The sequence below is a fragment of the Hypanus sabinus genome, unplaced genomic scaffold (assembly GCF_030144855.1).
Source record: "Hypanus sabinus isolate sHypSab1 unplaced genomic scaffold, sHypSab1.hap1 scaffold_732, whole genome shotgun sequence".
NCBI classification, from domain to species: domain Eukaryota; kingdom Metazoa; phylum Chordata; class Chondrichthyes; order Myliobatiformes; family Dasyatidae; genus Hypanus; species Hypanus sabinus.
This window is the reverse complement of record NW_026781583.1, coordinates 184,469-209,686: the sequence shown is the minus strand read 5'-3', so window position 1 is coordinate 209,686 and position 25,218 is coordinate 184,469. Positions and strand designations below refer to the sequence as shown.

General features: G+C 44.3%; 1 non-coding gene across 1 annotated transcript; it reads right to left on the bottom strand.

Moving 5' to 3' along the window:
* Positions 1-24,840: 24,840 nt before the first annotated feature.
* trnac-gca (transfer RNA cysteine (anticodon GCA)) lies at positions 24,841-24,912 on the bottom strand. Its single transcript has one exon. It is a non-coding gene; the product is annotated as a tRNA-Cys (tRNA).
* Positions 24,913-25,218: the final 306 nt, after the last annotated feature.

Genomic DNA, 25,218 nt, shown 5'->3' with positions numbered 1-25,218 from the left:
CACACTGCGAAAATTCGCGGAAATCCGGATGGACGTATGAAATACATGCAAAAGCTATTCCTTAATGAGACATTATCACTGCTAATATTTTCCCACGAAGTTTTTCCTTTTTCCGCATCTAATCTCATCGATTTATATTAAAAATGAATATTCTGAAGTATTTGAAAGACTGAGCCTCCGCGGAATCTCGGGTGTAATGTTGCAATCGTGCACTACATGGGCTGAAGGGTATTTTCCACGTCACAGTTCCAGATTATCCCATTTCCTAACCCCTCACCTGGGGGAAAGTCTCTCTGTTTCCTTTCTATTGTATCCTGTCTTCAGTGTGGAAGTTTGATTCAGTTCATTTCTGTTTCTTGTATTCACTCCATGGTTCTCTTCAGCTCTGCCCTCCTGCATCCATTCTCCACCATCATACTCCTCATTTGAAGCTTTATTCCATTCTCTCAGTTTCCATGTCTCCGCTGTACTTTTCCAATATTGGAAGCTTCTCAACGCGGGTTTCTCTGAAGTTCTGTCCCTCTGCCAATGGAGAGAAATCGCTTTCTACATCTCAATTATTTCCTCTCCTTCTTCTCCCAACACCTCTTCCGAATTCAGCACAGTGAGATTGACCTGCTCTTCATGCTCTTCAATTTCTATTAGTCAACAAGATTCTACCAACCTTCATAACTCTTTTTATTTTCTCTGCCACTCCACATCTTTCAGCATTTTGAAGGGAACATTTCTACGTGATTTTCTGAGCTATTTGGCCCTCGCCACCATTATGTCCTGGCCCTAGATGAGGCACGTCCACTGTGATTCAAGTACACGGAGCTGAGCAAAATAGCGGGCGAAGCGCCAGCGAAATTCTTGGCAGTGTCTAGAGTAGGTCTCTCTGTTGTGGGCCGAAGGGCCTGTAATGAGCTGTAAATATCTACGTTCTCTGTTCATACAGTTTTTTTCACACCACGCAGAGAAACAGTAATGGAGTGGTACATCTGTTAATTCTGTGTGCTTCATGGAACGTTTAAATACACGTCGCCTGTGTTTTGGACAAACGACAGGCGAATGAGAAACCGCGCCTGCATATCGTCGACGATTTAGTTCCTGCCACTTTAATTCTCTATTCCGTTAAATTCTGATCTTTATGTGTCTGGCCACATGCACTGATATACGGGAGAAACACCCCGGTTTCCTTGGCTGCGTAAGTCTAAGGAAAGCACACTTAATTCCCACCGAACTCGTGAGTTTGAGACCTCGAGCCCACCTCAAACCCTTGTTTGTGTGGATGCTGTGTAATCTGCTATCCTGTTACAAATAACAGACTGTCCGCTGCACATGATTAAAGGAGATATACTTATGAATCTTGACTTAACTGAAAGATTAGTAAAGAATAATAAAAATAAAAAAGCCCAATCCAAATTAAACAGTCAAATGTGCAGAATTTGAAACTAATCTGGAACTTCTCTGTCCCCCACGCACTGGGCCCTCTGTCATCATGAAATAACACATCGCTTTCCGAACGTTGCTCGCAACCCATCTCGAACAAACGGCTCTCCCATCAGATTCTGTGCTTCGAGCGGTTCTACACAGCGTCTTCTCTCCCCATTGCCCGCCAAAGTAAAGCCCAAACCCAACCTTAGTGTCCCTCTCCAGAGAAACAACCCCTGAATTCTACCATCCGAATTGGATGGCGCCCAAGTCTCCTCATCTCTTGTGTTCCACCACAAGCCAAACAAGCTGAAAACAAGCTGTTTTTACAGAACCTCTAAAAAGAAACACATACAACATAACAGTAAGTGTAAGAACCGGGGCATTACACTCTTCCCATACCAAAATAGTCATTTCCTGATGACTTGGAAGTAATCTGTCATCTCAGATTAATAACACCGTTTTCAGTAGAATTTCGTGATGTCAGCAACTCTAATCCACTTGTAAAGGGTAGTGACATATCTCCCCAGTGGGATATTCATAGCACTCTGTTCCCCTGGTGCTACATAGGCAAGCCTACCTCGGGGGACTCCTGATTCTTTGAGACCTCCTTGTCCCATCAACTACTCCTTCAGTTTCAGAGACCCCTTGGGACACCTCTGGTGTACATGACGAGGCTTCCCCCGGTCTATCAATCCTGTCTTTCTGCAAATCGGATCCCTCTGCTCAGCTTCATCCCCAGTTACTGTGGAGACTACACACCCTTCCTGCTCCAGCTGCAAGCCTGACTGAGCCCTGCTAATTCTACAAAACCCTCCCCCTCCACACCCCGCCGTTCACCTGCCTCAGCGTGGGAAAGGATAAGAATGTCTTCCTCACGGTTTGCGGAGTTGGCGAAGGGCAGCATATACCACAGCCCCTTTCCCTCGTTCCTCTGAGTCCTCCAGTCTCTTCCCGTTGCCGCAGAGTCCTCTTACTAGTTGTAGGGTCCAGGTCAGGCTCTAGGTTAACACGCAACTCTTGCCCAAGAGGTAGAAGGAGTTTCCGATGCAAAATCGTGACAGGTCCATTCTCATCCTCTGGTATCGCCCATAACTCTGGTGCGTTTGACATCTGAGTCTCCATTACATAGGGGGTAACTCCCAGCGGTCAGAAAACGTATGCTTCCCAGGTAGCCCAGACTTTTATGAGTACTCAGTCTTCAGGCATGCGTTAGCAGAACTTAACTTTTTGATCATACCTCCTCCTATTTCTTTGATTCTGCTTGGTAGCCGAAACCTCAGCTAATGCATAAGCCTTTTTCAGCTCCCTTCTCATCTCGGGCACATATTGCAAAGAAGTCTTCTGCGGTAGATCTTTCTTGCCAGTCTCAAAACAGAGGTTGACGGGCAAACTTTCCTCGCGCCCAAACCCTACCATAACTTCCCTGTCTCATCGGAACGTACCGAAGGAGAACTCCACACCTAACTAACTCTACCCCATCTACACCACTTGCTCTTGGGAGATGCCAAATGTCCCACCATGTCAACTGTTATTTTTATACCTTGCCACGAGTTGTTTCCCTATCTGCTCCTCGGTATCCCTGTTACTAGTGGGCGGCCTGTACAAAACACCCAGTGCAGTTATTGACCCTTTCCTGTTCCTCATGTCCACCACAGAGTCTCCGTAAACAGCCACTCCTTGACGTCCACCTTTTCTGCAGGCTTGACACTATCTGATCAACGCCCCACCTTTTTTTGCCCCCCTCCCTGTCCTTTCTAAAACATGTAAAACCCGGCACTTTCCTATGTCTGATCCATCCAAGACTCTGTAATGACCACTACATTATAGCTCCAAGTTCTGATCCATGTTCTAAGCTCAACCGCTTCGTTCACAATATTCCTTGCGTTAAAACAGACACATCTCAAACCGTCGGTCTATCACCTGCCATCCTCCCTCACACACTGTCTCCAAGCTTCCTCTATTTGTGAGCCAACCGCCTCTTCCCCAGTTACCACACCCCAACAATTCCAGTATAAACTCTCCCCAGTAACGTTAGCAAGTCTCCAAAATATGATATTGGTCCCCTGGGATTCAAGTGCAACCATTCTTTTTTTTACAGATCATCCCTGCCCCAAAAGAGGTCTTAGTGCTCCAGAAATCTAAATCACTGCCCCCTGCTTCAATCCCTCAGCCACGCATTTATACTCCATCTCATTTCATTCCTATACTAACTGTCACGTGGCACAGGCAGAAAATCCCGAGATTACTACATTTGCGGTCCTGCTTCTGAACTTCCTTCTCAACTCCCTGTAGTCTGTTTTCGGGACCTCTTCCCTTTTTCTACTTATGTAATTGGTACTACTACGTACCACAACGTCTGGCTGTCCTCCCTCCCACAGCAGAATATCGTGGACGCGATCAGAAACATCCCGGACCCTGCCACCAGGGAGGCGAGCACCATTCGAGTTCCATTCCTGCGTCCACAGAATCGCCCATCTAGAGACCCCCACCTCTACTGCCTTCCTCTTCCCTTCCCTACCCTTCTGAGCCACAGGGCCGATCTCGGCGCCAGAGGAACGGACACTGTTGCCAGGGATACTCTCTAGTCCTTGACTATTCCCTTTCCCTCTCGTGACTGGTACCTACTTGTCTGTCTCCCGTGGCCCCGGTGTGACCAATTCCTTTCACTCCTTATAACTCCTTTCTATCACCTCCTCGCTCTTCATTACCAGACCAAGGTCATCGAGCTGCAACCGCAATTCCCTAACGCGGTACATTAGGAGCTACAGCTCCGCACAGCATGTGGTGATATGGCCGTCCGCGAAGCTGGGAGACTGACATGATCCCTACAATGCACAGGGAACTGGCTTGATCCAGGCTGACTATATTTGGACAAGTCTACTCATTTTTCCTGGCCATACCCGGAAATTCCATTGCCAAAGGAGCTGGCCTAATTATCTCAGCACTGTTTATTACTCTCACCTGAAGAGCCTACCACAGATGTCTAGTGGGTTTGCAGGTAAGGACAAAATGGACTCTGCCGAACTTAAAGGGACGGTGAGATGAAGTGAAGGCAGATTTTCAGAAAATAGAACCGATTGGACTGAGATCAGCATCAACGGTGGAGGAAGGTAAACTATTTCTGTGAAGGAAGAGACCATCTCTCGTGTCCCAGAAAGGTCAAGCTCATCCTGTGAACAGATATGGCGCGGACAACGGGACTGAGAAAAGGGAATATATTTTTTTTTCAGGAGGCAATTTGGGAAGAGGCTTAATCAAGCTATCCATGTAAATCGGTATGTTTGCAAACAGGAAGTGTGAGGGTGTTTTATAAACCATGCCATAAGGCACGGGCAGTGTATTCATCGTGTCAGCTGTCACCTGAATGCATCAGGCTGGATGATAGAAGGTCTTGCAGAGATGGCGAGTGCTGTCGGGGTCGGAGGGGTTTACAGAAATGGGAAGTGATGTAGGAGTTGGAAGAGAGTATACAGTTGATGAGGGGCGATCGGGCACTTCTCCACCACTGTGGAAATGGACTTGTAGTATCGAAATAGCATTTTTGTCTGCAACAAAATGAAATCCGTATTGTATCGGAGTGTTTTGTTAAAAATGGTCGTGCAGCGTTATGCTGACAGAACTTGCGTACCTGACATAAGACTGCAGTCCATAGAGTGTATTTCATGTGCCACCTTATTGCCTCTTCTCCAAACCTGTCTGAGTGCTTCTGCAGAACCCGTTTTACTCTAAGTTACCTGCCCAGCACCTACCTTCATATCAACTGCGAAGTTGGTAACCAGGCCATCAATTCTCTCATCGAATCATCGATATCTAACAGAACCCAGCAGAACGCCATTAGCTACCGCCAGAAAACATAACAGGTTTGCATTGCTCTCAATGTTTGCCTCCCGCAAATAATCCAATCTTCGATTGATGCCAATATCTCTCCTGTAATACCCGGACCTGTGATCTTGTTAAGCAGCCCCAGGTAGAGCATCTTGTAAAAGACAAACTGAAAATTAAAACAAACAACTTTCACTGATTCTCTTTTCTGTACTCTGCCTATAATTTTATCAAAGAATTCCAGCAGGTTTGTCAGGCAAGATTTCCCCTGAGGGAAACCATGCTGACGTTAGCCTACTTTATCATGCTCATCCAGGTACATCGAAAGATCATCGTTCATGGTTTTGAAGATCATCCCAACCACTAAGGTCCTTCTAACTGTCCTATGATTTCCTGTCTTCTGCCTCCTTCGATTCTTAAAGAATGGAGTGATATTTGCAACTTTGTAGTCCGCCAGAACCATTCCCAAATCTAGTGATTCTTGAAAGGTCATTACTTATTCTTTGAGAAAAATGAGGGGAGACTTATTCACTCAGAGGCGATGAGATTGTGGAATGGGCGGCCAAAGCAACTGGCAGGTTCCATTCCAACATGTCATAGAAATTTGGATGGGTTCATGGTGCGAGGTGTATGAAGGAATATGGTCCCAGTGGAAGTTGCAGGAACTCGGAAGATAGACGGGTTGGCACAGGCTAGATTGGCCGAATGGCATTATTCTGTTTCCATAGTTCATTTCAATTATATCACCCTTCAGTTTCTGAATTCCAGTGCCACAAGTTCAGAGCCATCTAATGTTCTACATATGACAAGACATTAAATCCTGGAGTCATTATCATAAACTCACTCCAGTGTCAGTCCATTCTTTCTCAGGGGCCAAAAACTGCTTAGAATATTCTAAGTGAAGTATCACCAATGCTTTAGAAAACCTCAAAATTAAATTCCTGTTTTTCTATTCTCGTCCTCTTGAAATGTATGCTAAAATCGCATTTGTCTTCGTCACCGCCGACTCAACCTACAAACTGTTATTTTGGGAATGCTGCACACGTGCTCTGAAGTTGAGATTATTTGAAAATAGCGTACCCCGGTGTCCCTTTTTTCCAATGTGTATGACTACACACTTCCCTGCACGGTATTCCACCTGCTTCATTTACACCCATTCCTCTGATCGTCGGTCCTTTTATAGCCTCTCTGCTTCCTCAAAACTACCTGGCCCTCCAGCTATCTTGATGTATTCGGCAAACTTTGCAATAAAGCTATCAATTCTGCCATCCAAGTCCTGTGGAACATCACTAGTCACCGGCAGCCAAAGAGAAAATGTCCTCATTATTACTATCCTCTGCGTCCTGCCAATCAGCAATTTATTTTATCCTTGCAACGCACATTTTAGGCAGGATTTTCCCCTGAGGTAAATACGCTTGAAATTGCCGATTTTATCATGTGTCTTGACGTGCCCTGAACACACATTCCCAACAGCTGACTGCAATATTTACCCAACCAATGAACTCAGACTAACTGTCAGAAAATTTCCATTCTTCCATCTCTCTTCCTTCTGGAAGAGTAGAGTGACGTTTCCAAATTTTCAATCTAATGCAAAAAATAGCAGACTCCACTGATTTTTGAAACATCATTTCTAATACCTCCACAATCTTTTCAGCCACCTCTTCCACGATGCTGGGATGTACATCATCTTGTCCAAGTTATCTATTTTCCTTCACACCTCTTTGCATCCCAGGAACCTTCTCTCGAGTTACGGCAACTTCACACATTTCTGACCACTGACATCTGGACAGCCACCATCCCGCTCCCACAATGAAGACTGATGTGAAATACATATTCAGTTCATATCCTTATCAATGCTTATCCATCTCCTTGTCCCCCATAACCCTTCAGCTATTGCTTTCCCTGGTCCAATATCCACTCTTGCCTCTGTGTTACACTTTCCGTATCTGAGGAAACATTTCGTATCAATGTAATTAGCTAGATTCGGATTCCATCTTTTCTTTCTTAATTACTTTTTAGTTGCCTCTTGTTTGTTTAGAAAAGCTTCCCAACCATCTGACTTCTCAGCAACTTTTGCTCTGTTATATGCCCTCTCTTTGGCTTTTATGTTGGTTTGGTCTTCTCTTCAGCACGGTTGTATGATGTTGTCTTTAGAATAGATCTTCCTTTTTGGCATGCATATATCCTGTGTCTTCCGAATTGTTTCCAAAAATACAGTCATTGATGCTTGGTCGTCATCCCTGCCAGTGTTCTTTCCTATCAAGTATGGCCTCTCTCGTGACTCTGTAATTGTCCTTATTCCACGGTTGCAGTAATGCATCTTACTTCAGTTTCTCCTTCTCAAATTTCAGGACGACTTCCATTATATTATGATCACTTTCTCCTCCGGGTTGTTTTTCCCTTAAGTGGTTTAATTAGTTCTGGTCCATTGCACAACAGCAAATCCAGAATAGCTGATTTCCAGCTGGCCACAACCAGGAGATGCTCTGATAAGTTATCTAATGGACATTCTGGAATTACAATCTCTTGAGTTCCAGCGCCAAACTAAATTTACCCAATATGTCTGAATGACTATCTACCATGACTATTGTTGCATTGCCATTTTTGGCTAGCATTTTCTATCTTCCGTTGTAATTTGTGGAAGATATACCTACTACTGTTTGGAGTCTCCAGATAACTCGCATCAGATTCTTTTCAACCTTTCTGTTCCTTCGTTCTTCCCAGAATGATTCAACACATTCCAATCCTAAGTCAACTTTCCGATGATTTGCTTTGATTTGTTACCAACAGAGCCACAGCTCCCCCTCTGCCTATGTAAGTAACCCAGGAGTTCCTTGCAGAAATACAGGACAAGGTGGTTATCAAAGATAAAAACAAAAACACAAATGTCAAAAAATACAAACAAACAAGGCGATAAATGCAGAGCATGCCGAGAGATACCAGACACAGTCGAACACATTCTGGGATCCTGTACCGGTTGAACTCAATCTGATTACGTACACAGATACAGTTAAATGGCAAATATCTTTCACCGTAACTGCACAAAGGCACCACAAATTCAAGCCTGACCCAGTTTTAGAGCCTAGACCTTACAAATTATATAATAATCATACATTATTACTAATAGGACTGTCCATAATAACTATTGAGATGTAATATTACAGGATAAACAAACAGGAACATCCCTCAATAGATATAACTACTTCCAACACAACAGGCATTGTTTGTGACATCAATCAGACAACCAGCTTATTTTATTTGTTAATCAGCTTCCAATTGTTGCTACCCTGTCATTCGTTGACACGCCCTGCTGCTGATTCCCTTCTGATCATCATACGTTCTTACCCCGACCATCACCCAGAGCTCCAAACTCTGCTCTGTGCAGACCCTCCTGTGGCCTCTGACTCTGCTACACTGAAAATCCAACTAATGGTTTCCCATTCTGCTTTCAGTCTTTAGAGCTCGGTGGTGTTTTCCAACAACCCTGGCAGACATATGGGAGCCTGGTCAATCCCCACTTGGAGTACAGTGCTTATTTCTGATTGCTTCACTACAGGATCGATGTGAAAACCATAGAAAGGGTGCTAAGGAGATTTACAAGGATATTGTCTGGATTGTGGAGCATGTCTCATAAAGACAGATTGAGTGAACTCAGCCTTTTCTCCTTGGAGCGAAGAAGGATGAGAGGTCACTTGAAAGAGGTGTATGAGATGATGAGAGACATTAATCGTATGGATAGTCAAGGACTTTTTTCCCAGGGCTGAAATGGCTGCCACAACAAGGCACAGTTTTAAGGTACTTGGGAGTAGGTACAGAAGACATGTCAGGGGTTAGCTTTTTTTCGCAAGGTGGTGAGTGTGTGGAATGTGATGCCGGTAACAGTGGTGGATGCGTATACGATAGGTTATTTTAAGGGACTTTTGCATCCGTACATGGAGCTTAGTGTAATGGAGGGCAATGGGGAGCCCTAGTAATTTCTAAGGTTGGGACAAGATCGACTCAACTTTGTGGACCAAAGGGCTTGTATTGCGCTGTAGGTTTTCTGAGTTTATCTGCTAACAATTTAGAAGCAGGGAATGTGACCCATAATGTGGACATGAGCACCAAATAAGGAGGTTAAGTCCTTAAATAATTGGTTAACTATCAATGTCATTCCTTGTCAGCCCCGAGACTTCAGGGGCAAAGAACATATCAGCTGCAACTGCATTCAGCTCGACATTTTCAGTTTGCGGAAAATTCAAGAGAAGCCTATTCACCCACAGAGAAGTGACTGTTTGAAACCCATCCCCACAGGGAGCGCCAGAGATGAACAACAGGGGAGTATTTAAAAGGACTGTCGTGGAACTGAATCACTGGCATGGTCCAACTGGCCTGAGTTAACTCTCTACTGTGCACTATGTGTGTTATAAATTCACTATGTACCGGAGACAGAGTTTAACATAGAACAGAGTTATTTGACAAAGATCCAGTATATTAAACTCCGGTCCCATTAACTGTGAATATGCATCAGAAGAAACTCCTCCAATGCCCAGTGACCAGGTGAAGAACTGGGTGTGGTGAGCAGCAGAAATAATTGCAGAGTTCAGCACTGACAGTCACTCTTCAAATTGCATTCAGCAACAGTGATGAACGAATATATACAGCATGCAGTTTATTGAATCTTTCTCCCCAGTGTGAAGCCGGTAGTGTGTCACAAGGTTAGATTACAGAGTAAATCCCTTCCCACATTAACAGCAGCTAAACAGCCTCTCCCCACTGTGAACTCAATGATGCACCTTTGGTTGATTTGGCTGGGAGAATCCCTTCCCAGAGTCTGAGCAGGTGAACGGCCTCTCCGCAGTGTGAACTCGTTGGTGTGCCAGGTGATCAGTTGACTGAATGAATCCTTTCCCACATTTTGTACAGATAAATGGCTTTTTCCCAGTGTGAACTCGTTGGTGTCTCCATAGGTGGGATAACTGAGTGAATCCTTTCCCGCAGACCGAACAAGAGAATGGATGCTACCCGGTGTGAACTCGCTGCTGTGCCATTAGGTCAAATGACCAAGTGAATCCTTCCCCACAAATTGAGCAGATGACCAGCCTCCCATATGAGACTTTGTCAAGTTCCTTGCTAAAGTCCATGTAGATAACATCCATTGCCTTGCCTCATCCACTTTCCTGATAACATTGACTCTATAAGAGATTCTATAAGATTGGTTAGACATGACCAACCATGCACAAAGACATGCTCACTATCCTTAATCAGTCTACATCTATCCAAATACTTATACATTCGGTTCCTGCGCATATGTTCCAGTAAATTTCCCCCTGCTGATGTCAAGCTCACCAATGTACAATCTCTTAGTTTAATTTTAGAGCCTTTCTTGAACAGCGGAACAACATTGGTTGTCCTCCAATCCCCCAGTACCTCACCTGTCACTGAGGATAATTTTCATAGCTGTGTTTGGGCCCCGACAATCTCTGCACTTGTCATCCGCAGGGTGCTAGGGTGGTGGGAGAAATGCAGGCGAGTCGGACTATTTTGCAGGGCACCTGGTCGTCATGCAAAGTGTGGGCTGAAGAGCCAGTGCCAATGCGGAAAGGGAAGGGTCTTGTCTAAAACGCCGACTCGCTTCCTTTCAATAGTTGCTGCCTTCCCTGAATAGTTTATTGAAATCCGGCATTCACTTCAACATATAGAAGGAATATTTTGTGCTGGAGGTTTGCAGATGAGATTTCTTGTATGGTGACGTCTTGCGGAATGGTCTGTGTGTTCTACAGCGTTGATCGATAGATGGAAACTCGGACAGGAGTTCATAACTCATGGAAAGTTGCTGCACTGGATGATGGGTAGAGATCACTAGTCGTCGAGGCACAGAATCCCATTGTGAGGTAATTACTCTGAATTTTCATGAATCTCTATTTTAATCGCACCTGAGGTGTTGCAACGAAATAATAGAAAAAAATAGTTTTGGAGGCTTTGGACGGTGGTATACAAGGAGATTGCCCAGATAACGAGAAATCGGGCAGTCTTTGAATTTTCTCAGCGGCAGCTGTTGAACTGGGGATGTGGACTGGGGATGCGCGTAGCCGTCAGGGTGTTGCAGTCATATTGCGCTTGCTTCTAGTTCTGTTCCTTAACCACAACAAACACCGCTCGAAGAGACTAACCGTGGGCTGCCGACCACCGACTGCGGCGGATCGATTAACTCCAAAATGGCGAAGGAGCATAAGTGGGTGGGCTGAGACTGGGGCAGATTTGCACGCGGCCTGTCGTAGCTCATATTCATTTTTTCCCCAGTTGTCACTGGCTGAAATTCCTGTCGTCAAATATGAATTCATACGACCGCTAGTTCATATGACCGTCAGTCAGGGAGAGGGATCGTGTACACAGTTAATCAAAACGATGATAGTCTCTTTTCTCACAAGTCAGAGAAGGGACTATGAAATCAATGGATATCTGTCGGCATGATAGTTCTCTTACTAATGATACTTTACAGCTGGATAAAATAAAGTTTGTGATTTTAGAACCGACCTGGTGAATTCTGTTGCTCAGCCGTCACATCAGACTGTGGAAATTGAAAGTATTTTGAAACCTGCAGAAAAGTATCTGGGTATAACTGATACTATGTTGGAAGCTGTAAATGAAGCTCTGAAGCGTGCGGTGTCTGAATCCCAGTTGATATTATGGGACTAAAATATTGCAGAATGCGAGAAGCCTGATTTCCAATGATCAATACTATATATATATATATATATATAATTTGTGAAGTCCTCCCGATTTTATATATATTTTCAGGAATCCTGGTTCTCGCCACGAAATTCAATATTCTTAAAAATTCTGATATAGCTAGATACTTAGCTTTGGTTTTGAACACATTGGCTGTCATGAGCATGTTGGACGCTATGGGTGATGAAACATTGGGGAGTGACATTTGCCTGTCGTTATAAGCCGTTGTATCAATTTACATCAGTGACAAGAGGCCACAATCAGGACGTGATTCTTTTGTTGAAACAAATTGGGAGGTGTTTGCATTATTATGTGGTCAACACCTGTCAGGGCTAAAAGTTGAGTTTGATGTCAATTTTTGCAATGAAATGTAATATCACATTATTCATCCAACAGTTTTGAAAGTGATTCCTATTAAAAGGGAATTCACGGGAGAGAGGCTGCACCATGGTGGACTGCAGAGTGCATAGAATCAATTAGGGATAGAATTAAAGAGTTTAGGCAGGTTGAGAAGTATCAGTCTCCGGTTGACCTTATCAAAAACAAAAAAGCTAGGGCTGTGGTGTGGAAAATTTTGAAGATTGCGAAAAGCGTTTACTGGAGGGCATATTGAGGTTATTCTGTAAGGGATATTAAACTTAGGGAAGTTTTGGTAATGCCTAAAGGAAATAGGGATTACGGTTCATAATGATCCTGATATTTCAGTCTTGAATGATGAGGGTAAAATGATTGCTACTCAAATAAAGAAAGTTGAGTTATTGGGTGAGTCATTTGCCGCGATTCATAAACAATATAATTTAATCGAAGAAGTTGAAATGTAGAAATAAGATTCTAATTGAGGATACTGATGTGTTGATAGTCAGGCGGAGCAATGATAGTATCAGTGATGTTAAGTTGTCTATGTGTGAAGTTAAGTGGGCTATTATTAATGCAAGTCGTGCGTCCCTAGGAAAGGATGATATGTGTTAGTAATAATTAGACATAAGAAATCAAACTCTCTTGATCTAATATTAATATTTCTGATTAATATTCGGATGTTAGGCAATCCTTCTTCCTCGTGAAAAAATGGAAAAACGGCAATATACGGAAATAAATTAGTGCCGAGGAAATGTACAGTACGTTTGCTGGGACTTGCTTTTCGAAACACGATGGGACATTTCTTGAGGTAAACAGTGTGATAAATGTTGTACAGATAGGGCAAATGGACAGTTCTTGTCCAATGCGTTTGTGTAAGACCGTTCCTGGAGATAGAAGTGAAACAACAGCTGTTTGCTAGCTGGCGTCTGACACAAAAACATGCAGATACAGTCACAGAGACACAGAAAAACAAAGACACGCGCCTGCACTCAAATACACACACACACACACACACACACACACACACACACACACACACACACACACACACACACACACACACCCGGCAAAGTTTCCTTTGAAGTGCATTTGGAGACACATTTAATCGGTAGGTCACCTGGAATGTTCGGTCACCTCAATGAGGACAATTTAAGCCTCACAAAGGTTCTGAAATTAATTCACACAATTAATTACAATCAGTCACCGTGGGGACTGCACTTGACTGACGTAATTAGTGTGTAAATAATGTAAAACTCTCTGTTTCCAAATCTGTTGAAATCTGTCCTCGTGGAGTCGATGAATGTTATTAAAAACTTCAGGCATTCGCTGCCTCAACATGTCATTCCGAGAGATCGTCTATAGGACAGGGGAATAAATGACTATACAGAGAAAATGTCTACAATGTTGGATACGTACTTCAGTGTGGGGAAAATATTGTACCTGCTCATTGCAATCGTTGGCGTTCCTGGTGAGTGAGCAAAGCAATTCACGTTCTGTATTTTTGTGTCCTGGCCCCTGTGAATCTGTTCATGACCATATTACACGCTGCTAAATTTCTGATCATTGTAGAAATACCCATCAGTGAATTCGTTCCTGTCAGTTAAACTTTCTGAATTTTCATATTAAATGACAGAGCAAATCTGAATCCCTGTCTCTCCTCTGACTCACGGGGACATGGAACGGACTCGGACGTTGTTCCGGCCTTTAATGACACCATATACAGAGTTGTCCCAGTGTTTCTGTCCGGGAAGGTGAGACAAGGAGGCTTCTAATGGGACTCTGTCTAAATTTACCATAATGATGGGGGCCAGGGAGCTCTCCAGAAAGGGAGACTGGGAGAGATAACATTGTTAAGTTACTGTTTCTGTGTTACTGATCAGGGTGAATACTGCTCCCGTGTTTCACGTCTCCCTGTGGGGTTTTAGAGACGGGCTCTACAGCTTGTTGGTCAATGATTGGGTCGGATTACCTGAACCCGTGTCCAGAATTAATCCACTGACGGAGCCACTCAGTCCCTGGTCACGAACTGTAGCTGCTTTCGCGCTGACACACGTCGTGAATTGGAGCACGGCTTCGTCCTGAAGACGGTCTCGGCTACAAACGAGAGTTCGTTCAATTTCATGCATACTGCCTGAAGTGCCAGCTCCTCCACTAATTTCTGTGTGGCTCCCCTGTGTATCCTTTACCGGCCCCATCAGATGTAGAGTTTCCAGAGGCCCGGTCAGTCACGGTTAAATCAGTGAAATCGGCCACATCACCGACTGGATTCGGGAGACCACAGATCATTGCTGTTCATGCCGCTCGGTTTTCTCGCCGCCGATTCCTCAGCCTGTCCTATCTCCATATTGAAGAAGGCTGGTCAGAGACACTGTAACCCGTGCATGATTTCCAGCTTTTAAAGACTCTAGCCTCGGATCTTTAGCTGATTCTCGTTCCCGTGTTACTTCCCGGAGAATGTGTTCTGGGTGATGTTCTCTTCCTACTCTCACTCTCTCTCTCTCCAGTGAATTTTCTGACAATTGTAATCCTTTCCCGCCGAAAGTGCGGCATCTCTACCTGCACCACTCGCTACCTGATAGCCATGGCAGCGGCGGATCTACTGACCATTGTCATCGAGGTGATTCTGATTCAAATGAATGTGCATTACAACCCGTGGAATTTTCTGGACATCACCGCTGTGTGCAGTGTTATCGATGTACTGAGGTTCACAGCCACTGACTGCTCTGTCTGGTTCACCGTCACTTTCACCTTTGATCGGTTTGTCATTATTTGCTGCACGAAGCTGTAAACGAAATATTGCACCGGGAAAACTGCGGCTGTGGTTCTAACAACAACCAGCGTACTGTTCTGTCTGAAAAACCTTCCGCGATCTTTCACGTGGGAGCACTGGGTGATCATCGACAACATGCCCTGGTTCTGTGTTATCTTGGAGAAATACTTCACTGACCCCGGGTGGGTAGGATACGACTGGATTGATACGTTTTTAACGCCATTACTACCTATTGTTGGGATCCTCCTGCTCAACACTCTGACGGTCAGACACACTTTAATGGCCAGTCGGGTCTGGAAGGATCTGAAGGGCCAGAGGAAGGGGGATAACCGCAGTGACCCGGAATTGGAGAGCAGAAGGAGGCCTGTAGTTTTGCTGTTCACCATCTCCGGCAGCTTCATCCTCCTGTGGATGACGCACACTGTAAATGTCATATATTATCAGGTTTCAGGAAAAGGATTAGATTTCAATGATTCTGAATGGATCTTTCAATAAATCGGGGGTGTCCTGAGGGATCTCAGCTGCTGCACCAACACCATTATTTACATGGTCACACAGTCGAAATTCAGGGAGCACGTGGTCAGTGCCGTGAAGTATCCGGTCACTTCGGTACTTCCGTTCATTAACAAAGCCAGGTTCTGAGCACAATTCAGAGCTGCCAAAGCGTCTCCATTCGGGACTCCAACATATCAATTTCATCATCAGTTATAATTCCCGGGCAGGTTGTCTCATCGACGGACATCACCGTGACATTACTGTACTCTGTCTGTGGTTGGGGGGGCGGGTGGGGGGGCGTATTGTGGTGCTTAGTTGTTGGCGGCAAACCTGCTGTTACCGTACCCCCGTGGCCCAACCAGATGTCAGTCAAAGAACTACTCCGGAATTCCGTCCATCCATTGGTATGTGAATATGCCAATCTTTTCCCATTCACGCCTATCAATCTAGGTCCAACCTTTTTGCACTATTCAGGTACCCTTTGCTTATCGACTATCAATCATACTAGGTTCGGCCTTCCCGTTGAATGAGTCGTTAACGTAAAAGAAAACAGGGCGTGATTTGAATAAATGGCGGTGCACACTCTAACCCAATGACGCATTCCTGCCGCCAGCATGACTGCTATACGTTGCTGGGAATTTGTAGATAAAACCTTCACTGATTATTTTCTTTTCTGATGAAGAGTAAATTACTCAAAACGCCCTATAGATTATACTCAATGCAACAATATGCTGTGAATTAAATTAATATCCCTACCATAACTTAAGAAAGATTTTTTTTAACTATTAACATTAAAAATTGTATTGAGACGGGAATTTGATTTCATTCTATCTGATATGCTTCACTGTGAAATAGCATGTGTGGGACGTTTTCTTAATGACAAAATCTACACGACCCAGCATGTCGTTTTCCAACATGACATAAGGAATAATTATGCAAAGTATGACCAATTCTAAGTCGTGTCTATAAAATTCCTTTCCTTCTTGTTTAATCGCCTTTTCCCATCATATTAAAACTTTTGCGTATTCTGTAATGCATTAAGTAAATTAGTATGATATGTTAACCATTTTTTAGACCCCTTGTACCCATTATGCCAAAAGTCATGGCAAAACCCCATAATTGTTAACCCCACAAATCCTTAACTTCTAACTTCTAAAGCAGAGGACCATATACAGAGTTGAATTGAACGGTTTTTTCAGTTGAACAGTCGACTCGCTCCTTCCCCCCAAGACCTCTGTGTGCAACGATCCTTAAGAAGGTGACACGTAAATCGATACGTTGTATATTGAATTACATTTGATGATTTTATAACAGTAAATCTGACCTCCAGCAACAAAGGCTTGTTTTAAGACTCATCAAATCCGAAAAGTAATCTGAACAAATTACAACTCCACATTTACAAATTTCCCCCACCTACTGTCAGGCTAAAATAACGGAAACCATTACTTCAGTATACACTGATAAATGGTTGTTAAGTTGTTGCTGTATCAGACCTGTAACTCAGGTACTAGCACATCGACAATGCTAGCTAAATTATCGTTTGACCCACCTGCAAAATGTAGTTAATATACCCTACTAATTTTCCTTAATATATTGATGAACCACCGGACTCTTAGGCCTAAAAGAATCCTTAGAATTTATCACACTGGGTAACCTAAAATCAAATAAACTCATGGGGATAAACAAAAACTGTGTAGCGTTACTATCATGAACAATTTGTGACATTTACTATGCTAATAGACAGGAACTTGGAGCACAGATTGGGAACAGACTTTCTCAGGGAAATGCACGGCAGAAATATGGCAGGGAACATATCCATGTCCTTCTCAATTTGCATGTTCCCTCGAGATTGGACGAATTGAAGGTGAAAGAACCATGGTGTGCAAAAGATGTGAAGAATCTGGATTCGAAGATAAGAAAACTTGCGACAGTTTCAAACAAAAAATCTAGATACTTACAGAGTTCTAGGTAATTACAAGCTTGCCGCGAAGGAGCTGAATAAAATGATTAGCAGAGCGAGAACAATCTGAAGGTCTGGGTGAGCAGGATTAAGGAAAACCCCATGGTAAAGTATATGAAGAGCAAGAAGATGAACCGTGTCAGAAAAGGAAAAGTCAGGTGCAGTCGTGGCAGCGTGTGCATAGAGTCGACGAGGTAGCAGAATTTAACGAGATTAAGAAAAATGGCGTCTTCAGGCATTTGAAATGTATTACTTTGAATATACACCGGGACCGGATGATATATAGCACCGCCTAACTTGAGAAACGAGGAAAAAGATTGTTTAGTCTCTGGTGATGATCTTTGCATCATTACTAGGGAAGAAGGAAGTACCAGAAGAAGCGAAAGTTTGAAATGATGTTTCCTTGTTCAAAAAAGGGATTAGAGATAATCCATGATATTACTGCCTAGTGACGTGGGTAGGTTGTTGGAGAAGATTCTGGGAGTCAGGATTAGTGAGCCTATGGTGAGGCATAATCCGATTAGTGGTAGTCAGCATGGCTTTGTCAAGGACAGGTCGTGTATTACGAACCTGATAGAATTATCTGACAATGAAACAAAACTCATTAATGAAGGTAGGGCAATGGATGGAGTAGACATCGACATCAGTATGGCGCCCCGTATGTTGGTGAGACACGACGCAGGTTGGGAGACCATTTCGCCGAGCACCCAAAAGAAGAGATATCTGCCACTGGCCACCCAGTTTAATGCCACTTTCCATTCCAATATGTCAATTCCTGGCTTCCTCGACTGTCGCGACGAGGCCATATTCAGGTTGGAGGAACGACACCTCACATTCCGTCGGGGTAGGCTCCAATCTGACTGCATGATGACGATTTCTCAAACTTCCGGTAGTGGTACTCCCTCCCTCCTTCACTAGTCCCATCCTCTTTTCCGTCTCTCTCCTTATCTCCTTGCCCGCCTGTCCTCACCTGTTAGACTCCCACTTCTCCAGCTCAGTATCTCTTCCAGCAATCAGCTTCAGCAGCTATTTATTTCACCCATTCCCCTCCTGGTTTCTCCTATCTCTTTATGTTACTCTTTATAAATCTACTCCTCATCTTTTTTTTATTCTCTACTTCCGCAGACTGGTCTCGTCCCAAGACGTCAATTGCTTTTCCAATTATGAGATCGACCAGCATTTGTTGCTTGGATTTCTATCATCTGCAGATTGTCTTTAGTTTGTGAGAGGGAAGGACGAATTCAGTTAGTCGGAGGGTAGTGTATTTGTGGAATGTTTTCCCATAGACTTCGTTGGAGGCAACATTTTTATGTGTATTTCTATATATATTCAAGAAATTGATCATTACATGATTGGTCAGGGCATCAAAAGATATGGCGATGTGCAAGGGATTCGGTGTGGGATGTGGGGTCGGCGGGACAGACTGAATGGGCTGAATGGCATAATTCTGCCCCCATGCCTTTTGGTTTCACGTTATTATGGAACAAGCCCCTGCAATCATGATGACTCTTCTCTGCAGCCTTCAAGCACAAAATAAAAGATCCTTTGTATCGAATACTAAGTCGGATTTAATGCAACTGTTCAAGGAACAGGTCAGCCAGGATCTATTGAGATGGATAGAGTCACGGTTCGGATGAAACCCTCACTTACAGTGGTGACACAGGCCCTTCTGTCCGCCCGTTCGATACTGTAAAGCTGTACATTTAAATTAGTCACATCTGGCTGCCTTTGATCCAGCTCTTCTGGGACTTGAACTACTTTGAATGTACCCCTAAATCGCATGGGCGCATGAGCTGGAGGGTCTTTTCCCTGCTGGAAGACTCTGTGAAGAATCGTTTCCTGTGCTTTACTTATCAAAACCGATTTTCTTTTTGTAAGTACGAGATCACTAAAAAATATAGTGAAAAAGATCAGTGAGCTGGGTAATTCCCCAAGGCCCACTGTGTAAATCGCATTTTATTCAGAGAGCGGCAGGAGTTGAGATTGCTCCGTCTTGACCAGTGTTCACGCAGCCACACATAAGATCCCAGAAAAGTTGAGTCAAATTTCATTCTATTATTTAAGACGGGGAATATATAATGCAAGAAAATATAGATTGTTGAATCTCACGTCAGAGTTTGAAAAGTTACTGGAGAGGACGCTTAGGGATAGGATGTTGAGCTATCGAACACCACTTACGTAAGTAGAGCACCTGGCTCTTCTGATGTGTGCCGGCCTATGGTCTGGTCTAGTACTATCGACCTACACCAGAAGCGTCGCTTTTCATCCCCCTCCCATCCATGTACCCATCAGCGGGACTCCTAAGTGTTGTTCATCACCGTTCCCGATGAAGGCAAGTCTCAGTTAGGGTGAGACTAAATCTATCGAATCCTTCTCACTAACTCTGCACTCAGTTTCTGGGAACATCATTATAGATGACCTGTGTTTTCCTCCCATCTCCCTGTGGAAGCGGGGAAATCTCTCGCTCCCTATTAGTAAGAGTGAGAGCATGAAGAATGTCGAAATTACCGGGTGAATAATAAGATTTGTTTACCTGCAGTACATGGTCACTCTTCCTGGGGTTTGCTGTTACTTGTCTGTTAGTGGTCAACCCTGATGCATCCTGACAGAGCAAGTGACGGGGTGGTGGAATAGGAAGAGGGAGTACTTTTTTCGGATTTCAGTCATTTCCCAGGGTATTCTTCGGTTTCGAGGATGTATGTGAAGAGTAAGTATTTCCTTAAGAGTAAATGGAACCATTGGTCCAGTCGAATGCTAAAAGAACTCGACCTGGAGAGGACGAATCTATGGTGGGGGATCTCGGACCAGAGGGCGCAGTCTCACAGTATTGGTCCAAAGATTTGGAATGGTAAAGACGAGGAATACATGTAGGCCGAGACGTGAATCTGGAGAACGCGATTCTACAGGCGGCTGAGAATATATAAATCGAGAATATTCAAGACAAGGGTTTACAGATGTGTAAAGGATTATAGGAAGAAGGCACGAGTCTGAGGCTTGAGGTAATGGATCATCCATGAATAAATGGCGAAGCAGATTCGGTGGGCCGAATGGCCAGATTCTGCTTCAATATAGCATCGCGTTATGGTCGTATGGCATCCAGGAACATTGAGGTGCCTGCCTTTCCCTTCCTGATGCCTCTCTTTGCACGCAATATTCCAGTACCTAACTGCGGTCCATTCGGCTTATGTACGTATCCGTCGATCTATCTATCTATCTATCTAACTATCTATCTATCCAGACATGCTGTGCGGAACACCCCTCCGGACCCTGACTGTTGTCGAAACGGAAGTAATGTGGCAGTGGAGAAGCTGAGCTTGATGATTATAGGAAACAGTGTGAAAACCTTTAGTTTACCAGTACAATCAGATCCCCATTCAAGATTTAAAAGGCGGAAATTCGGGGGAGGTTTTCAGATTTACACTGCGACCTTTAGGTCCGCTCCCAAGTTTTAAGAGACAAAATTATATTTTTAGCTGGACTGCGGCCAATAACTGAGCGGGATTCATTAGAAAGGTTCAGTAAAATTAGCGTTAACCCTGCGGGGCGGCCATTCTGGGTAAGGGCATTGTTGTGAGTGTTGTTGGATCATCATGCTTCTGCGGTATCAGGTTTAGTTGAGCTAATTATCAGGTGTGTTTCTATTTTTCTTCATAATTCTTCATTCCTCGTCCATGAACGCACAATCGTGCAGAGAGAATATCTCCGGTGGCATTGTTTTGCTGCGTGCGTCAGATGTGGTCTCCCAGATAACCAGATTAGCATCAAAAGCATCGAGCTGTAGCTCTCCTGAAAACAGATTAAACAACTTGCGCTGTAGCTCGATGAATGTTGGCTCACAAAAGAGAATGGTTATAGGTTGGAGCTACAGGGATGTAGGCGTCTATATATTGCAGGAGGGAGGTCGCTGGGCTATTGTCAAAAGAAGGAAAGGAAATGGGAGCAGAGTAATCTGTGCCCGCTCCCCTCTAAGAAATGCGCTGTACATTCCGTTAATGTCTGCCTACAAGGGAGGGACGGGGGTCGCAGTGACTAGGTTACTGGCACCGAATCTGTTGCTGCCGCTCAGAAGTGAAGAGTATTGAAGGGGATAGAGTTGAAAGGAGATTAAAACGTCCGCGGAGCGGTGTGGAGTTCCTGTAGGCGCGATAGAGACTCCCGGATGGTCTGTTGCCTCTCAGCTGCCAGGATTAGAGATGTCTCAGATCGGGTCCATAGCGTTCTGAAGTTAAAATGTAGGCAGCCGGATGTCTTCTTACCTATCAGTACGAATAACATCAACAGAAAAAGTTTAAGAGGTACTGAAGAGAGATTTAGAGAGATAGGTTGCTAGAAGCATTGACCGTGTGGATCGCCATTTTTTTCTTTTTTACCCACGCCTGAAATGGTTGCCACAAGAGGACACAGCTTTAAGGTGCTGGGAAGTTGGTACAGAGCAGATGTCAGGGGGAAGTTTTTTATTCAGAGAGTGGTGAGTGCATGGAATGGGCTGCCGGCGACGGTGGTGTAGGCGGATTTGACAGGCGCATTTTAAAAGACTTTTGAACAGGTACATGGAGCTTAAAGAAATAGAGGGACATGGGTAAGCCTAGCAATTTCTAAGGCAGGGACATGTTCGGCAGAACTTTGTCGGCCTAGGGACCAGTATTGTGCAGCAGGTTTTCTATGTCTCCATGTTAACATGCATGTTTCTAGGATACGGAAAAAAAAACAAGATATCCACGGTAGTTAACTTTCGAGCACTTTCTGTGCCACATGGTAGAGAGCACAAGAAAAGGATAATTCGGCAGATGAATGTGTGGCTGAGGAACTGCTGCAGGAGACAGGGTTTCAGATTGAAAGGGCAGTGAGATGTCTTCTTGGGAGGATGCCGAAACAAAATAGAGAGATAGAGAGGAGAAAGATTCTCTTTAGCCAGAACTTGGTGAAATTGTGGAATTAATTGTTCTAGTCAACAGTGCAGGCCAGTGAATTGAGAATATTTAAGTCTTACTTTGATACATTGAACCATGTGAAGGGAAGCGGGCGACGGTAGACAGCTATTGGGAGGGAAAATGAACTCGCCATGATGAAAAGACGAAACAGACACGCTGGCTCAATTGGCCTTGTTCTACGCTTCTATATTATGATCTTATCTGCGGAATCTTCGAACCCCCGAGCTACTGGAGGTGGTAGCAATCGGAACGGTCCATAGGGAAATGTTAGGGTGCAAACAGCTGAATATTTAAATAATCTTGGAACTGATGCCAATAGGGTCCTGGAATATACAATAGCGTTAATCAGGTTTCTTTATCCATTGTCCTGGAGAACAGCAGGGCAGCGTCCAGTGTTCGAGTGGCATGCTCGGCTGTGATCTACTGTAATATTTGGGAGAACCGTGCAGGGACGCGGTGTCAGGTTACATCGGATCCCAAGCTGCCGGTTTCCTCCACGACCCTCACTGCGTTAATGGGCTGAGTGAGCACTGAATCTCCCAAAAGCGCAACTCAGCCCTGAACCCGCAATGATGACCCGGCCGAAATTCCACAAAAAATTTAAACAAGGAAGCTGCAGAAACCTCAACTAAGTGCATCACGGCAACCAGCATCTCAGGCGTCGAAGTGGGATGATGAGAAATGGGACATCCATCTATAAGGATATTCAATCCTGGACATACCCTCTTCTCATTTACACTATCAATGAGGACTTGGCTCAACATTCCCAGTTTCAGGGACAGTTTATGACTCTCCAGCAGCAGATTTCTAGCTAATGAACGCTATCACTATTTGCCCTTTGCGTAAGATTTACATATTTATCTGAAAACACTTATCTTAATAGCACAATTCAGTATTTAGTTCACTGAGCTGCTGCTGGAGAACAACAAATTCCAGACATAGTATATGGTAGTTGCCTCAGAGTAGCTCGGCGTTGGCAGGGAAACGAGATGGGTTGTTTCAGGCCACTGCATTCTCTGCTTTGGGAGCAGGCTACTCTATGCGCCCAGTGGGGCTCCACAGACCGTCCCAAAGGTTCGCCGTTACCGAATACAGCGAGTGTCTGTCAAGAGACAGAGACCAGTTTAATGCAAACAGCATCAGCTTTATTGAGTCATGCAGCTGGATGGAGTAACGGTTGGACTACGGCGGGGCAGCGATCAGCGGCATAGTGTATAGTCAGTACCGATACCAGAGAATGTGAACACAGGAAAACTTTAACCCTTTTCCATCATCAGAGCACAGGAGAATTATTGTAGTTCCATCGAGACAGACGTAGATCACATCGAACATCCGCTGCCCATTCTGCCCAGTGTGTGCACCGCTCTACCGCTGACAACACATGCGGTCAGACAAAACTGGCCTGTGACCTGCATCTTCCCCAGAGTGTTCCCCGAGGAGACGCAGACATCCCTTAATATCTGAAGCGTCAAGATGCGTGGCCTGGTGTTCTTATTATGTTCTGGATCTCACTCTTGCAACAGGAATGCAAGAACCCGGGGCAAGACACATCTGTCTGTTCACCTTTCTAGTCCGTGCCGAACGGTTAATCTCGCCTAGTCCCAAGACCTGCACTCAGCCAATAACCCTCCATTTCTTTCTTGTCCATATAACTATCCATTTTTTAAAGGACAATATCGAACCTGCCTCTACCACTTCTACTGGAGGCTCGATCCACATACTTGCCACTCTCTGAGTAAAGAAGATCCCCCTCGTGTTACTCCTAAGCTTTTGCCCCTTAACTCTCAATTCAGTCCTCTTGGTTGAATCTCCCCCACTCTCAATGGAAAAAGCCTATCCACGTCAACTCTATTTATCCCCTTCTTAATTTTAAATACCTCTATAAAGCCCCGCCTCAACCTTCTATGCTCCAAAGAATAAAGGCCTAACTTGTTCAGCCTTTCCCTGTAACTAAGGTGCTCAAACCCAGGTAACATTCTGGTAAATCTCCTCTGTACTGTCTCTATTTTGTTGACATCTTTCCTATAACCCGTTGAACAGAGCTGTACACAATACTCCAATTTTGGCCTCACCAATGTCTTGTACAATTTTAACATTGCATCCCAATTCTCAATATACTCAATTTTCTAATTTATAAAGGCCAGCATACCAAAAACTTTCTTCACCAGCCTATCCAAATGAGATTCCACCTTCAGGGAACTATGCATCATTATTCCTAGATCACTTTCTTCTACTGCATTCCTCAATGCCCTATCATTTGCTATGTATGGCCTACCTTGATCAGTCCTAGCAAAATTTATCACCGCACACCTATCGCCATTAAAGTCCAATCAATGAAATTACATCCTATATCATCGCTGTGGTCAGATACTTTTTGAAGGGGGCACCTGGATTTGAACCAGGGAACTCTTGATCTGCAGTCAAATGCACTAGCACTGAGCTATACCCCCACATTTTAATCCTACAGATTGTGGAGGCATTAACAATAATCTTTCAAGAATCAATAGATTTTGGCGTACCGGATGACAGGAAAATTGCAAACGTTATATCACTATTTAAGAAAGCCTGTTAGCCGGTTATCAGTGGTTGGGAAGTTGTCGGAATTGATGTTGGGGATGAGATTACGGAGTACCTGCAGGCACATGACAAAACAGGACAAAGCCTGTATAGTTTTCTGAAAGGAAACTCCTGCGCGACTGGTCTAGGTGCTGGTTACCAGTGGTGTTTCACCGGTGCAGCACAAGTGAGGAGAGAGA